We start from the raw sequence: 17,104 nt of genomic DNA on the forward strand, positions 1-17,104 counted from the left end.
CTTCCATTCTCCTTTGTCTCTTTCTATGCAGACAGAGTGTTGCCCTGTTAAGAAGAAAACTTGGCTAGAATCTTCCAAATACTTGCTGAGTGACATTGGGAATGTCACTTCATGTCTCTGAATTTAGTTCTCAAATTTGCAGTGTGATTGAGCTAGGAGATGCCATCTAAGCTCAGACGTCCTGTCTTGCCCTAGCATTCTATATTGCCAATAAAAATAAATTAAGCCATAGAACAAGTATTTTGGCCAATTCATTTTTCACAACATTAGAATGCTGCCTATCTAAAAACATTTTAAATACTCAGTTTTATAAGTAACCTAAAACTCCTTGATAACTGAAATAGGGATGCCGTGAATAGTGGGCTTGAATAGGATTCATCCTTTAGTTGCTGAACAAATGCAGATACATTGACTAGGGCCAGAAGGAAATGTGGTTACTGAACCAATAATTAGGTTCAATTTTTACCTTTGCCTGTGATTAGCAGTGAGTGTGAAGCATATCATTGTCATGTCAAGGACAATAGCTCCATTCCTTACTTCACTTTTTCTGTGTCTGAGACAATGGATATCAACACCCTTTGAAAAGTTCTAATGCTAATAAAAGGTATCACTCCCATTAACCGTTGGCCTTTGAGAAGGCACTTTCTATCTCTAGACCACAATTCCCACTTTTTAAAAATGAAACAATTTAGATAATTTTCTTCTAAAGTTTTCATAGTATGGAAATAAATAATAATAATTATGATAATAATCACACAAATATTGAGCTCACAATGTGCCAAGAACTGTGCCTGACACTTTAAGCCCATGGTGTCACGAGATGGCCTTTTGATGGGATGATACCCAGATGGATTTTCAGTTCTTAAAACACAAAATCTAGAGTAGCTAACGTGGGCGGTGATCTAAATAGAAAGATGCTTTTAAATCTTTCCCCAGACGAGATTTTTTGTATCACCAGGCTCCGTGGTAGAACTTAAAATTATATCCAATGCCTACTTTTTCTAATTTGTAATTATGGCCTTATACACCTCCTCTATCCGCACCAACTATTCAACATTCTCTTAACGAGCACATCAATCTATCTCTTTGCTCTCTCGATGCCATTGCCTTTTCTAATTTTGGAAGTCCTAGATTTCTTCTCCTGGACATTCCTTCCTTATCTTCCAGGACTGAGCCTTATAGGTCACTGTCTTTCTTGAGCTGTCCCTAAAAAAGTTGCCTTGGCCAGGATGCATCTTGCCTCCTCAGTACTTCCTGTGCATTGGTGGGTTCATGAAATGGAATAGCACTGGGTTGCTAACATTTTGTTTAAGTTTTCCTTTCCTTCTAAGCCTATGACCTCCCCCAAGACAGAGGCTTTGAGTGTTGTACCTAGGCATCCTGTCAGCTAGGGAGGCCTCAGCACTTGTGGGTAGTAGGTGAGAAGTTTATGAAAAGATGACTCAGATGAAGTTTATGAAAAGATGACTCAGTGAATGTTTTCCACCAGTTTTGCTTTCTCTGTTTTTCTGGAAAATAGACCGTATAGTTTCACTCTGATGTTCCCCTCTTCCAACTCTGCCTATAGCTGAAATAATGAATATAAATGGCAAACAAGTAAAAGTAAATATAAGCATTCAAGTTAGGCTTGCTTTTTCCATCCTGAGTACTGCAAACTACTTAAATTTACATTTACAGAAGGCTAAAATCTTAATTTGATTTCTCCCACTAAAGGTCTTAAAATTCAGTCTGTTTCAACATGTGGAACGTTTACTATTTGCAGGGCTGTGTGCTGGAAGGTGTGAGGGATGCGGGGAAGAATGTCACTGTCCCTGGAATTGAAGAGAGTGGCACAAAAATCTTCACCATTCTAGAATAGGATTAGTGCTACAGGATATTTGGAAGCAAACTGCCATGAAAGCCCAGAGAATGGGGACATTTTTAGGTTAGGGGACAGTCTTCCTCACTATTAAACAGTGGAACAATTACAAGAAATAACAATCAGCAAAGGGAACACCAAGAGGGCACAACACTCACCAAAACCATGGGGCCAGGCCAGGCCATGCAGGAAACAGCAAGCCCTCATGTTGAACAGAATCCAAGCCAGGTGACTGGAGGGAGAGACTGAGGACAACGTGGGTCCAGGTACCAGGAGTTTAGGTTTCAGTATGAGGATGGCTGAGAGCTGAGAAAGATGTTTAAGCTGAGGATGCAGGGCCTGGTCCAGGGCGGAACCCAGGGTGGCTGTGCTTTGGGTTTACCCTGGCTCAGCCTACAAGAGCTTAAGAAGGAAGAGTCAGCGGTGACTCTGGAAGCTGCTGTAATCATTCAGTCCTACGTGAATATATTGATTACTCCAGAGAGATTATACAGGCAGGTATATTATAAACTTCTCCTCATGGAGAACACCTGTCCAATGTAGAGCGGTATTCCTAAGCCGCCGTGTGAAACACAGTTATATTATTAGCAATTACAAGAGTTGGAACTTTGAAGAAAAGGTCTGTGAAATAACAGCATCCAAAATGGCAGCCAAGTCCTAGCCACACTTGAGTTTCCTGAAACACAGAGCCCGCGACTTAAAAAGACGGTCTACCCAATTTGGCGGGGACCGACCATTTTGCAACTGATTCTTCCTTCCTGAATTCCTTGTCGGGCCTTACCTCCCATGACAAGGGATCACAATTGCTCTCACCGCACTTTCTGCATGCCCGCTCTCCTGCACACACCCTTTTTTTTTTATGCCTTGGTACCCATCAAGAGCTCCCCTTGCTAGTTCCTTTTCTTCTCTCCTCAAGCAAAAATACTATGTAAAGTGCTATGGTAAAATGCTCCAGGAACGAATGTAAAGGCCGAGGTGACAGGGGGAGGTTCCTTTCTTCAAGAAGCAATATCGTAGAGGTGGGCTGTCAGGGAGCCTGCAAGATCTGAAGTTTCAGGGACTGAATGAAAGGAACACTCGGCTAACAAAACAGAGTGCCGCCGAGGACGCTTCATCTGCTAGGGCCAAATCCCTTCTTTCTTTCTATCCTTTCTTTCCTAATAACAGCTGCCCTCTCATTCCATGTTACTCTGCTGTGAAGAACAAAACCTCCCTCTGACTATCTGTTTTTCTTTTCTTCCCCAGAGTAGGTCTCATTACTGGTGATTAGCAGATGATTAAAACCAATTCAGCTTCCCCCAGTAGATATTTTCTCCCTGTTTGTGCCTAACGCGTCAGCCTTCAATGAACGTGCTCCTAAGCTTATTAACAGGCTCAGAGGATTAGCTGCCGCCAAGCTCGGTGGCTCCCATATTGTGATGCAGGGAGTGACATGGAACCATTTGCTGAGCGCAGACAGGACCGCTGGGACCAAACTATCTAAATCACAATTTTATTTTCCATGTAGAGCAAGATAAAAGAAAACCTAACAATAATTACAAAAATCAAACGTTTGGACAAGTCTGAAAATATCCTTATACTCAGTGGCAGAAAACAGGCTAAACCAATCAAGAAGGGCATCAATGTTGTGCGTGTGTGAAGGTGTGTGTGTAGTTTACACGAATGTAGAGTCATGTGGTTTATCTATGCTCATGTCCATGTACAAAGATAAAAGTTCTCGTTTAGCCTCTGCATTCACTCTGGTGCCTAAACAGCCTGTGTTTGTACGGTCACATATGGATAGATTTTTCTTTTAACAGAGACTGAAGAATCGTGAACATAGAGTATAACAGGCTATGAATTTTGGTAATATTTTAAAGAGCATCTAATCCTCCAAAATTGTGAAACTTGAGTTGGATATTGGCAGATACAGACAAAGGAATTCCAAGTAACTGGTTTCACTTTTGTTTCAAAACCGGAAATATACCATACGGTTTTTAAAGTTTAGGAGGACTGTCTCCCTATCTGAAAGTGTTTTATTTCTTGGATAACTAACTAAACAATAATGATAATAATAGTCACAAAAGAATAGTGATATATTTATTAGCTGGGACCATAATTAGTAGGTTAGAAAGCAAAAAGGAACCTTGCTTCAGTTTTAAAAGGAGAAAAACCTCATGGTCTGACTCTGGTAGATGCACTTGAAAGGTTGTGTTCTGGGGGGACGGGACTGCTATATTGTTACAAATGGTCTCTTATTCTAAATCTTTCAGTTTTTCTCATTTAGTTTTTTCTACCTTTTCAATGCAGCTTAACTCTGAGTGTGCTGGAGCTTGAAATCTAGTTTCCGATTCATAATAGCAACAGGGTTTGCAGAAAATGTCAACAAATCCCTCATCATCAGGAAATGTAGGAAATGTGAAAGGTAAGTCATGTCAGTCTCCCCTGGTTGCGTGATGGAATAAGACTGTGGGTGAAGAGAAGGAAGGAAAAATCCAAGCAAAACAGATACTACAACCAGGCTCTGAAACCCAGCAGTGCTAGTAAAACAAAGGAAAACCCGACGAAACAATAGGGAAGTAATGAGGAATTAGAGGAATATATTGTCAATCACTCAAAATGGCACAATCACATTTTATTTAATTCCAATCATTTAATATCTAAGAGAAAATGACAGACAAGGAGTTCTTATTGGTTCAATTTTACCAGCACTAAAAAATTTCCAGGAATACCCCTGACCTTGGATGGCCCCAATAAGTAGGTAATTGCTAAAGGATCAATTCTCTCCTCATTAAACAATAGGCCCCAAACAAATGCAATATGTGCAATCAAATGACAGTGAAGCACAGCTGAAGGTAACAGAATACAAAGAAAGCTTAAGAATGATACTCACAAAAGTGCTGTGATAAATACCAGGAAAACATTTATAATCAACGACCCATAACAATGTAACTGGGATGTGCAGGAGAAAGTGATGGTTTAATAAGCTTCAAAATCATTTCACGACATGCCTATGAGGCATAACATACAGGAAGAAAGCATTGCAGATGATTACACAAATATAAATATTGTTTCATGAAATATTTTTGCTTAGAAGTATTTCACTGCGACTTGAGAGAGTTTCAGCATCAGTATAGAGGCAAGTTCATAAGCAGGGCAGTACCAGCCTCAATAGATGAATAAAAGAAACTATGCCATGGGAAGGGGAAGATATTTCTGTTGCCTCATCAGCCAGCTCTGCATAGCACAAGGCCAGTGCAACATTTTGAACTGACGTCCTCTCACCTACTGAATTAAGCATCACAAAAATAGAATCACTTGCTTTTTTTCCTGCAATTCCTAAAAAACAACTCCACAGAAATGGTGGACCAAAGTGCAATGACTATCATGCTGCTTAAGGAATCCTAGAATTATTTCTGACTTCTTAATAGAGAGGGTCATTTTTTCCTTCACTTTTTTTCCTTCACAATTTGCCCTGTTTTCTTCTTTTCAGTGTTATAGGATAGAATTGCACAATCCTTATGTTAGCACCTGTCAGCATAAAATGCTGCCTTCACACTCCCGCTCTCATTATCATCAGGGTAAATGGCGGTTAACAACTATAGACTTAGGTTTGGACCAGCTCCGAAAATTACTAGTGGTATAACCTTGATGAATTTACTTCGCCTCTTTGAATTTCAGTTATGTCATCTGGAGTATATGGGAAACAATACTTCTTTCTTAGAATTAGCAGGATTAATAACATAACGAGGGTTAGTCAATGTTCATGAAGGACTCAACATAGCACTTGGCATACAGTTAGCTCACGGTGAATGTCACTCATATTATTAGTAGTGTCATCAAGAGAGACACATTTTATCTAATACTTTCTGATGTAGATGAGACAGCACTAAAGGAATTATTTGAATGAATGAAAATACTTATATGAAGTTTGAGAGAGAGGAGCTATCTCTGATAAACCTGACTCTTGCAGGAGTAGAAACCTGGAAGTGGATCAAGCAGAAAGATACAAGTATAAGGGACAAGGTGCTCATTAAAAGATCAATAACAATCCAAGGCAACACTGTAAAGCAATAAATGGGTGTTAGAGATAATAAATACAATCAGAGAGGGGAGAGGTTGCTAAAAGCTAGGAAACATGGTACTAGAACTGGGGCTTGAAGAGAGAGGTGAAGAAAGCAGAAAAGGAGCCTTCCCAGGAGGGTCATCCAGGCATTCTCTTTCCCTTTATGTACAGGATTCTGTCCAGACAGCAACCCCCTGGATACTTCCAGAGCAGGGGGCTTGTATGCTATTATGTGTGAATGAATATTCCACTGGTGGGTGGGTTATTACTATTATTATTAATGATAATTCTACTTTAAACCACAGCCAATTTAACCCAACCATTTGGAAGAGCTACATCGCTCTATTATCCAATTGATAATTTCAGGGTTTTATTCACAGGCACAATCATGAGAAAAACAAGGAGAAGACAGTCTGTTGGTTGTGTACATATGCATCAACTTTGCTTTTTGAGAACATAATTGGGGATGGGAGTCACAAAGAAAAGATCATTAAGAGTTACAAAGAAAAAAAGGAAAAAAGAATTAAAAAAAAAAAAAAAAGAACCCACACACATTGCCTTCTTGTGCCATGTGCCAAGCCCTGGGAGGCCTGTTCTACTTCATTGAGCTGGAGGCAGCACCCGGCCAAGTAGGGTGGTAAGGGAACAGGGCAGGGTGCCTCAGAGGCTTGCAGGGCAAGGAAATAAGAGGCACATAAGGGCAAAGGAAAGTGCTGTGTTGGGAGAGAGCTGCAAGGGAATTTTCTTCCATTTAAACATTAGGCAAAAACAGCAAACATAGCTCCTGGCCGAGGCTGCCCCCTCCCCACTCCAATCCATCCAATAAACAAAATGTCCTCAGCTAGCTGGGATCTCTTCTCTAATAATCTACAGATCAGTAACTAAGGCCCTTAGTGTTGTGTGGGTTAGCAACCCAGTCAATTCCTTCCTGCAGTCTAAAAGCAGAGGGGAAGCCGGGAGGAGGGTGCACATTGGGTGGACCTGGTGAGCCCCCTACTGCTAATCCCAGAAACAATCAAATGGTGAGGGGATGGAGGGTGTTAACAAGTTGGCAAAGGCAAACACATGCCTGTTCCACATTGCTGGAGAGAAATCGAGGATCAATTCAGCAAAATAGTTTCATGGAGAAGCAAACAGCTTGTTAGTTTTAGCTAAACATAAAAAGACAATTAGAAATATTGAAGGTTAAAATCGATCCATCATTTAAAAACTGTAAGTAGATATTCCAAACAACTTCTGAAGTAAGTCAGGTAGCAATAAAACAATTCAGTCTTAGGATGGGCAGATAGCCATTTCTGTCTCTCTCTCTAGCTAGCTATCTTTTTCATATTTTTTTTCTGTAGTACTAGCCATAAGTCTTTGAAGGCACAGTCTATTACCTTTTGTATTTTCTTACAGAAACTACCTCAGTGCAGTGGAATAAATAGTGTTGAACAAATATATAAGTGAAAACATTCTGGATAAGGCTCTATAAAGAAATGACAAGTTGCAGATACAGGATTAGCACATTTACTTTGAAGTGATACAGTAGTGATGTTTCACCCTGCCTTAACTGTTTTCAGTTGCTTTTGATTCTTATTCTGTTGTACCGTTGAGAGGTGTGATTGTAAAGTATGAAGGAGGTCTCCTGTCCCATGGATACTGTAGCATTTTAGTGTCAACTTCTGCTCAGAAATAATAACAGCTAATACTCATGTGCCAGGCAGTTTTCCAAGTACTTTATGAAGATTAACACATTTAAACCTTATACCAATCCCGTAAAGTAGGAACTGTTAGGATTTTTCATTTTATACATAGGGAAACCCTGCATGGATAAGTACAGTGTCTGTCTTGATCAGTTTGGGCTTCTCTAACAAAATGCCTTAAACTAGGTAGCTTATAAACAATAGAAATGTATTTCTTACAGTAGTGGAGGATGGGAAGTCCTAGATCAAGGCATTGGCAGACTCAACGTCCGACATAGGTCTGCTTGCTGGTTCATGGATGGTGCCTTCTGACTGTGTTTTCACACTGTGGAAGGGGCAAGGCAGTTTTCTGGGCTCTCTTTCATAAGGGCACCAATCCCACACAGGAAGGCTCTTCCCTCATGACCTAATCACCTCCTAAAAGCCCCACCTCCTAATACCATCACATTGGTGACTAGTTTTTTAACATGAATTTTAGGGGACACTCACATTCTGACCATGGCATTGTCTAAGGTCCCAGATGTAGAAATTGAAGGTGCCAGGAGTCGAACTCAGACATTCTAGCTTTATAAGCTGAGTCCTGAGGCATTTCTGTCTCTGAGCATGGTTCTTTTCCTCCTATTTTATAAAATTTCTTGGAAGTTCCTGTTGCTTAGCAGTCTTAAGAAGTAGACCTAATGCAAGCAATAATTTTTCAAATGCTACATTTCAGTAACGGTAGGAAATGACAACCAAATACCTGATACCTGTGTAAATACCTATCTAACACTCTTCATATGGAAAGATTCAGAATAACAAAGAGAATACGCGAAACCTTCTTGATGCAACAAACTAAGTAATCATTGTATTTTCATATATACTGCAAGCCTGAAGAGACTCTGTAAAATAAAGGAGGTAGGTTTATCGGATAGTTTTAGCTTTTAGTACTCCTCATTCCAATGCAGGGTATGAGAGGATTCATTCAATCTTTATAACCTAGAAAGTCCCACCAGGGTTTTTGTAAAGACATAAAATTGTTTGGTAGACCTAAATTATAATTTTTTTATCCCATCTACTACAAAATATTGAAAGCGCATCATATGCTAAAAGCAATGCAATTTATTATATATTAAAATGATACAACAGTGCTTCTTGAGGAGTTCATGGTGTTCAAAAAGAAAGATGGAAGGGGGGAAAAGAAGAAAACATAAAATTTAACTACAAAGTTGCAGAGATGTGATTATTACTTGACATCCAAGATGAATTAATTGCTGTACTTTTAAATTAAATGTATCATAAAATATATAACATAAATGTATCATTATAGTTAATATATATTAAACATTTTATATTTGTGTATTGTATAAATTATGTTAAGAAGTACTTGTCATATCTTCAATTCATAGTTTATTAATAGTGCTAAATATAAATGAACACAGTGATTCACATTCCACTTGAGTAGATCTCTGCTTTTGTGTGACAAATATAACATGAGGAAATCTCTGGAGGCTTCTGAATTGAATTATCACATCATTGATACCTTTTTATTAAAGACATCTTAGGTTAAGATAAAATACCACTTGATGCTGAAAGGTAAGCTGGTCAACTAATTACTTGTCAAGTTTCAAGAAAGATTCCCAGAAAACAAACAAGAGGAACACTTTTGAAATTGAAATATAATTATAAAGTAATAAAGATTATGTAGCACTTAGGTCCTTGAGTGTTGACACTGAACAATCAAACATGTGCCTGAGAAATGGTTTGAATTTTCCCAGGCAAAATGTTTTCTTTCAGCATTCTAGGGCAGTGGCTTTGGGTGGAAATCTAGACTGGCTTTCAGTGTCAGTGGAATCCAAGAATGTTGAATGTCTCATACTTGAAACACAGCACAGCTGTCAGAGCAGAACTTTGAACATATCTAGCTCGTGACTGATCATTAATTGACTGATATCTCCAAAGCTGGAATTGGGAAAGCATGCCATTCTCCATGCGTGCAGAACACTGATGTAGAGTTCAATGCATATGGAGGAAATTTTTAAACTTCTTTTAAAATGTAGGGTTGGTTAAGATGCCGAAATACTTGTAAGATTTTTGCACTTCATTGAAAGGTATAAGGTCAATACCAATGGACTATGGTAAGTTATGCATGTACATTGTAATACCTAGAGCAACCACTACGAAAAATTACACAATTCAATGTATGCAAAAACACTATAAATGAATCAAGATAGACTCCTATAAATTGTTTTCTGTTGTTGTTGTTGTTAACTGGGTAAGTTAAGAAAAAAAAAGCAAGAGAGAAATGGAGAAAAAAGAATCAGAGGAAACACAGAAAAAAAATGATAAATTGTCAGAGTTAAGCCTCAATATATCATTAATGACTTTAAATATAAATGATTTAACTACACTCTTCTAGAGATAATAATAGATTGAACAAAATAAGAAACCTAAATATATACAGTTTGTAAGAAATTCACCTGAAACTCAATGGTATGGGGATGGTGAAGGTAAAAGTACAGGGAAAAGATGTACCACGTGTACATTAATCCAGAAAATAAATAAGGTAGAAATCAGAAGATAGAAAGAATCGAGACAAAGAAGGCATTATATAACGATAAAAGGATAAACCACAAGTAAATATATGTATATTATATATAACATATAATATATATAATTTTAATATATGTAATGTAAATATATGTATATTATATATAACATATAATATATATAATTTTAATATATGTAATATATAATATATAATTATATATTATATAATATTGTATACATATAAAGAGAGAGAGACAGAGAGAGGAAAGAGACTAGTTGCTTGAAAACTACAACCTGCCAGAATCAAACTATAATGAAAAGGTAATTTTAATAGTTTTGTAATCACTGAAGGAATTAAATTAAGAAAAAAATAACACCAATACTACACAAATTCTTTCAGGAAATAGGAAAGAAGGGGGCATTTTCAACTCATTTTTTGAGATTAATTTTGCCCTTATACCAAAATTATACAGTACTAAGAGAAAAGAAAAAGAAAGCTACAAATTAATATGTCTTATGAACTTAGATTCAAACTTCTTTAAAAAAATCAGCAAATATAATCTAGCAAGCTATAGTAAGAATTATAAAATATGTACAAGTGGGATTGATTCTAGGTATACAAGACTGCTTTGACATTTGAAAATCAATGCAATCCATAATATAAATAAGCAAAAGAATAAAAATCCTACAGTCATATCTATAGAGACAGAAAAAGCATTTGACAAAATCCAACAACTATTCATAATAAAAAATCAAAACAAAATAAAACTCTCTGTAAACTAGAAATAGGAGAAAGTTCCATAACATGATAAATAGCACCTACAAGAAAACCTGTATCTAACATCACACATAGTGGGGAAAGATTTTGCCCTAAGGTTGAGAACTATTCAAGGACATATTCTTTCACCACTTTCATTTAACATAATAGAATTTCTAGCAATTGCAATAAGGCAAGAAAAAGAAACAAAATGTATTCAGATAAAAAGGATATAAAACTATTCTTATTTAAGTTGACATGATTGTCTACATAGAAAGTCTCAAGGAATCTGAAGAACGAACAAACTAATAACAAACAAACTTTCTTCTACAGTTAATTAGTGAGTTCAGAGAGGTCTCAAAATCCAAGATCAGTACAAAAAATTCAAACATATTTTTGTATACTAACAATGAATATGTGGAAAGTAAAATTTAAAATATGGTACCAAGTAGAAATACCACAAAGAAAGTTATAATTAGGAATAAAGTTAAACTACACAATATAGTTTAGTATAGAATCTGTCTGATGAAAAATTATAAAATGTTGAGAAAGAAATAAAAGAAACCTAAATAATTGAAAATTGAAGAGGCATACAGTGTTTATTACATGGAAAATTCAGGTAGAAAAGGTGTCAGTTCTCCCCACACTGAGCTCTCAATTTAATACAATTCCTACCAAAATCCCACCAAGGTTTCTGTACACATAGGTAAGCTCATTCAAAAGTTTCTGTGGAAGAGCACAAGCTAAAACAATCTTTAAAAAATAATCATAATAAAATGGGAAGACTCACTCTACAGATATTAAGGGCTACTCTATAGCTACAGTAGCCAAAGCTATGTGGTATTATCAGAAGGATAAATAAAAAGATTAATAAGACAGAAAACCCAGAGACAGTCACACATAAATACGGCCAACTGATTTTTGACAAATGTGCAAAACCCATTCAACATATTTACAATAGTGCCATAGACTAAATTGTATCCCATTCAAAAATTTATATGTTGGCCGGGCGTGGTGGCTCATGCCTGTAATCCCAGCACTTTGGGAGGCCAACGTGGGTGGATCACCTGAGGTCAGGAGTTTGAGACCAGCCTGGCCAAATGGTGACACCCCATGTCTACTAAAATACAAAAATCAGCCAGGTGTGGCGGCAGGCACCTGTAATCCTAGCTATTTGGGAGGCTGAAGCACAAGAATCACTTGAACCCAGGAAGCGGAGATTGCAGTGAGCCAAGATCATGCCACTGCACTCCAGCCTGGGCGACAGAGTGAGACTTTGTCTCAAAAAAAAAAAAAAAAAAAATCATATGTCAAATCCCTAACCCCCAATGCAGCTGTATTAGGAGATGGGCCTTGGGGATGAAAATAGGGTTAGATGAGATCATGAGGGTGGAGTCCTTATGATGGAGTTAGTGGCTTTATAAAAAGAGAAAGAGAAGTGAGATTTCGCTGTTCCTGCCATGGAAAGACACAATGAGAAGGTGGCTGTCTAGAAGCCAGAAAGAAAGCCCTCATCAGAAACTAAATTGACCACCACCTTGGTCTTGGACTTTCTGTCTCCAGAACTTTGAGAAATAAATGCCTGTTGTTTAGGCCACCCATCCTTTCTATGATATTTTGTTATAGAAATCTCAGGACACTAATACAGATTGTCTTTTCAATAAATGGTTTTGAAGACCTGGACATCTGGAGTCCAGAGTTCAGAAATAAAGCCACACACTTACAACCATCTGATCTTTGACAAAATCAACAAAAAATAAGACATGGGCAAAGGACTCCCTATCTAATAAATGGTGCTGGGATAACTAGCTTGCCATATGCACAAGATTGAAACTGGACCACTTGCAGACACCATATACAAAAATCAACTTAAGGCAGACTAAATACTGAAATGTATAACCTAAAACTAGCAAAACTTTAGAAGAAAACCTAAGAAGTACCATTGTGGACATAAGACCTGGCAAAGATTTCATCATGAGGACACCAAAAGCAATTGCAACAAAAGCAAAAATTGACAAATGGAATCTAATAAAACTAAAGAACTTCTGCACAGCAAAAGAAACTATCAAAAGAATAAACAGACAACCTATGGAATGGGAGAAAAGTTTTGTAAACTATGCATCTGATAAAGGTCTAATATCCAGCATCTTGAAAGAACTTAAATTTACAAGAAAAAAAAAACATTTAAAAATGGAGAAAGGACATGAACGACACTTTTCCAAAGAAGACTATGTCCTCACCCAAATCTCAACTTTTCAGAAGAAGACAGGAAAATGTGAGAAAGTTTGAAGCTTCCTAGAGACCTGTTGAATGGGTTTGACCAAAAGCATGATAGCAACATGGACAATAAGGTCCAGGCTGAGGTGGTCTCAGATGGAGATGAGGAACTTGTTGGGAGCTGGAGCAAAGGTGACTCTTCCTATATTTTTAGCAAAGAGACTAATGGCATTTTGCTCCTGCCCTAGAGATTTGTGGAACTTTGAACTTGAGAGAGACGACTTAGGGTATCTGGCAGAAGTTTCTAAGCAGCCAAGTATTCAAAAGGTGACTTGAGTGCTGTTAAAAGCATTCCGTTTTAAAAGGGAAACAGAGACTAAAAGTTCAGAAAATTTGCAGCCTGACAATGCAGTAAGAAAGAAAAACCCATTTTTTTGAGGAGAAATGCAAGCCAGCTGCATAAATTTGCATAAGTAGCAAGGAGCCTAATGTTAATCCCCAAGATCATGGGGAAAATGTTCCAGGCTATGTCAGAGACCTTCACAGCAGCCCCTCCCATCACAGGCCCAGAGGCCTAGGAGGAGAAAGTGATTTTGTCAGCTGGGCCCAGGGTACCCATGCTCTGTGCAGCCTACAGACTTGTTGTTGCCCTGTGTCCCAGCCATTTAAGCGAAAGGGGCCAAGGCAGAGCTAAGGCTGTAACTTCAGAGAGTGGAAGCCCCAAGCCTTGGCAGCTTCCACATGGTGCTGAGCCTGGAGGTGCACAGAAGTCAAGAATTGAGGTTTGGGAACCTCTGCTTCGATTTCAGAAGATGAATGAAAATGCCTGGATGCCCAGGCAAAAGTTTGCTGCAGAGGTGGGGCCGTCATGGAGAACCTCTGCTAGGGTAGTGTGGAAGAAAAATGTGCCATCAGAGCCCCCACACAGAGTTCCCACTAGGGCATTGCCTAGTGGAGCTGTGAGAAGAGTGCCACCATCCTCCAGACCCCAGAATGGTAGATCTACTGACAGTTTGCACTGCATGCCTGGAAAAGCTGCAGACACTCAACCCCAGCCCGTGAAAGCATCTGGGAGGGAGGCTATACCCTTCAAAGCCACAGGGGTGGAGCTGCCCAATACCATGGGAACCCACCTCTTACATCAGTGTGATCTGGATGTGAGACCTGGAGTTGAAGGAGATCATTTTGGAGCTTTAAAATTTTACTGCCCCACTGGATTTCGGACTTGAATGGGCCCTGTAACTCTTTTGTTTTGGCCAATTTCTCGTATGTGGAATGGCTGTATTTACCCAATACCTGTACCCCCATTGTATCTAGGAAGTAACTAGCTTGCTTTTGATTTTATAGGCTCATAAGGAGAAGGGATTTGTCTTGTCTCAGATAAGACTTTGGACTGTGGACTTTTGGGTTATTGTTGAAATGAGTTAAAACTTTGGGGGACTGTTGGGAAGGCATGATTGGTTTTGAAATGTGAGGACGTGAGATTTGGAGGGGCCAGGAGCAGGATGTTATATTTTTGTTCTATAGCCACCCAAATCTCAATTTGAACTGTATCTCCCAGAATTCCCACATATTGTGAGAGGGACCCATGGGGAGGTAATTCAATTATGGGGACTGGTCTTTCCCATGCTATTCTTGTGATAGTGAATGAGTCTCACGAGATCTGATGGGTTTATCAGGGTTTCTACTTTTGCTTCTTCCTCATTTTCTCTTCCTACCACCATGTAAGATGTGCCTTTTGCCTCACACCATGATTCTGAGGCCTCCCCAGCCATGGGGAGCTGTAAGTCCAATTAAACCTCTTTTTCTCCCCAGTCTTAGGTATGTCTTTATCAGCTGCATGAAAACGGACTAATACACTAATCATTAGAAAAATTCAAATCGAAACCACAGTGAGATACCATCTTACACCAGTAAGAATGGCTATTACTAAAAAGTCAAAAAGTAACAGATGCTAGCAAGGTTGCAGAGACAAGGGAACAATTATACATTGCTGATGGGAATGTAAATTATTTCAGCCATGTGGAAAGCAGATTGGTGATTTCTCAAGTAACTTAAAACAGAACTATCACTTGACCCACCAAATCCATTATTGGATATATACTAAAATAATTATAAATCATTCTTCCATAAAGACAAATGCACACATATGTTCATTGCAGCACTATTCACAATTTCAAAGACGTAGAATCAACCTAGGTACCCACCAACAGTGGATTAGATAAAGAAAATGTGGTACATATACACCGTGGAGTACTACACAGCCATAAAAAAGAATGGAATCATGTGCTTTGTAGCAATATGGATGGAGCTGGAGGCCATTTTCCTAAGCTAACTAACACAGGGACAGAAAACCAAATACTACATATTCTCACTTATGAGTGGGAGCTAACACTGAGTAGAGATGAACAAAAAGAAGGGAACATCCAATGCCAGGACCTACTTACGGTTGATGGTGGGACAAGAATGAGAGTCAAAATACTACCCATGAAGTACTACGCTTATTACCTGGGTAATCAAATAATCTGTACATCAAACCCTCATGACACACATTTTACCTATATAACAAGCCTGCACATGTACCTGTGAACCTAAAATAAACGACAAAAAAGAGCCTTGACCTACACCTGGCATCTGATTAAAATTAGAATCAAAATGAACTGCAGATGTGAACATAAAACACAAATCTATAAAACTTTTAGAAAAAAAATGCAAGAGCAAATCTTTGCTGCCTAAAGCAAAAAGATAGTTACACTTAACACCAAAAGCGTGACTCTCAATTGAAAAATAATCAATACATTAAACCTCTTAAAGTAAAAACTTTCCCTCTGGAAAAACCCGTGTTTAAAGGAGGAAAAGACAAACTATAGACCGGAAGGCGATATTTGCAAACCCCATAACTGACAAAGAAGTGATATGTAGAGAAAGAGATCTTCAAGGGATCAGGCAAGATAGCTGCGTAGATATAGCCAGGTGGACAGGGATGGAGAGGACTGGTGCACTCCTAACAGATCTTCAGAGGGAAGGCACCAAGAGTAGATGGAGGGAAGACACATAAGCTGGGCTGATGGAGGAGGCAGCTGGGAGCCCTACACAGGGCTATGCACACCACGACTTGTTCCTGGCCTCCAATAACTCTGGAGGAATGGGAGCAACCCACCCTTGCGATGGGCCCCTGGAATTCTGGAAGGAAGATATGCCTCGACCACCACCGACATTCAAATTGGCAAGGAGAGCTGTTTACAGAAGTTGTAGGGGCAGCAAGTCAGCTGATGTGGAGCCCAAAGGGTTTGGTGTGGGAGAGTCTGTAGCAGAGTACACCTAGAGATGGTCCTATCGCTTGGCTCCACTGGCTCTCATAGGAAACTTTAGCCCTAGGGAAATTGTCAGACCTAAACTCTGCAGGGTGGTCTCACCCATTAGAAGAGACCAGTCCAACCTGAGTGCTCTTTGGTCTTCTGGCCTCTCCTAAAGCCCCAGCCTGCCAGTGCCTGCTTGCAAAACAGCCTCAGGTGCCCTGAGGGCCTGCATCATAGCTTCTGCACTGGTGGACTATGCCTGTCTGGCAGAGAGCTCCAGCAGGGCAGCCCCGAGGACCACACAGCAGTCCACTAGCTCTCTCCCTACACTGCAGCTTCCCCAGGGCCCACAGCAACCACTTACATTGCTTTGCTGGTGACTGTGTGTGGGGATGGATTTTGCTTTCCTTGACCTGCCAGTGCCTGCGTATATGCATGCACCTTGCTCTGCCACTGCTGAGGTGGTAGTGGAGTTCACTCCCACACCCCTGCCAACTGCCATTGCAGTCAGAGCCTTAGGAGGCACAGAGCAGCCAGCCGCACCCTGACCAGCATCCCACTCTTATTCCAACACTGCCACTGGAGTGAAACTAGGCACAGAGAATAACAAATTCTTCCCTGCCTGGAGCACCCACCCCAGCCTGCAATGCACAGAATATGCACAACGACCTGTGCCTGCCAGGACCCCCTGCCCCTCGTACCAACATCACCACCAGT

Source organism: Gorilla gorilla, chromosome 12 (genome assembly GCF_029281585.2).
Source record: "Gorilla gorilla gorilla isolate KB3781 chromosome 12, NHGRI_mGorGor1-v2.1_pri, whole genome shotgun sequence".
Lineage (NCBI taxonomy): Eukaryota > Metazoa > Chordata > Mammalia > Primates > Hominidae > Gorilla > Gorilla gorilla.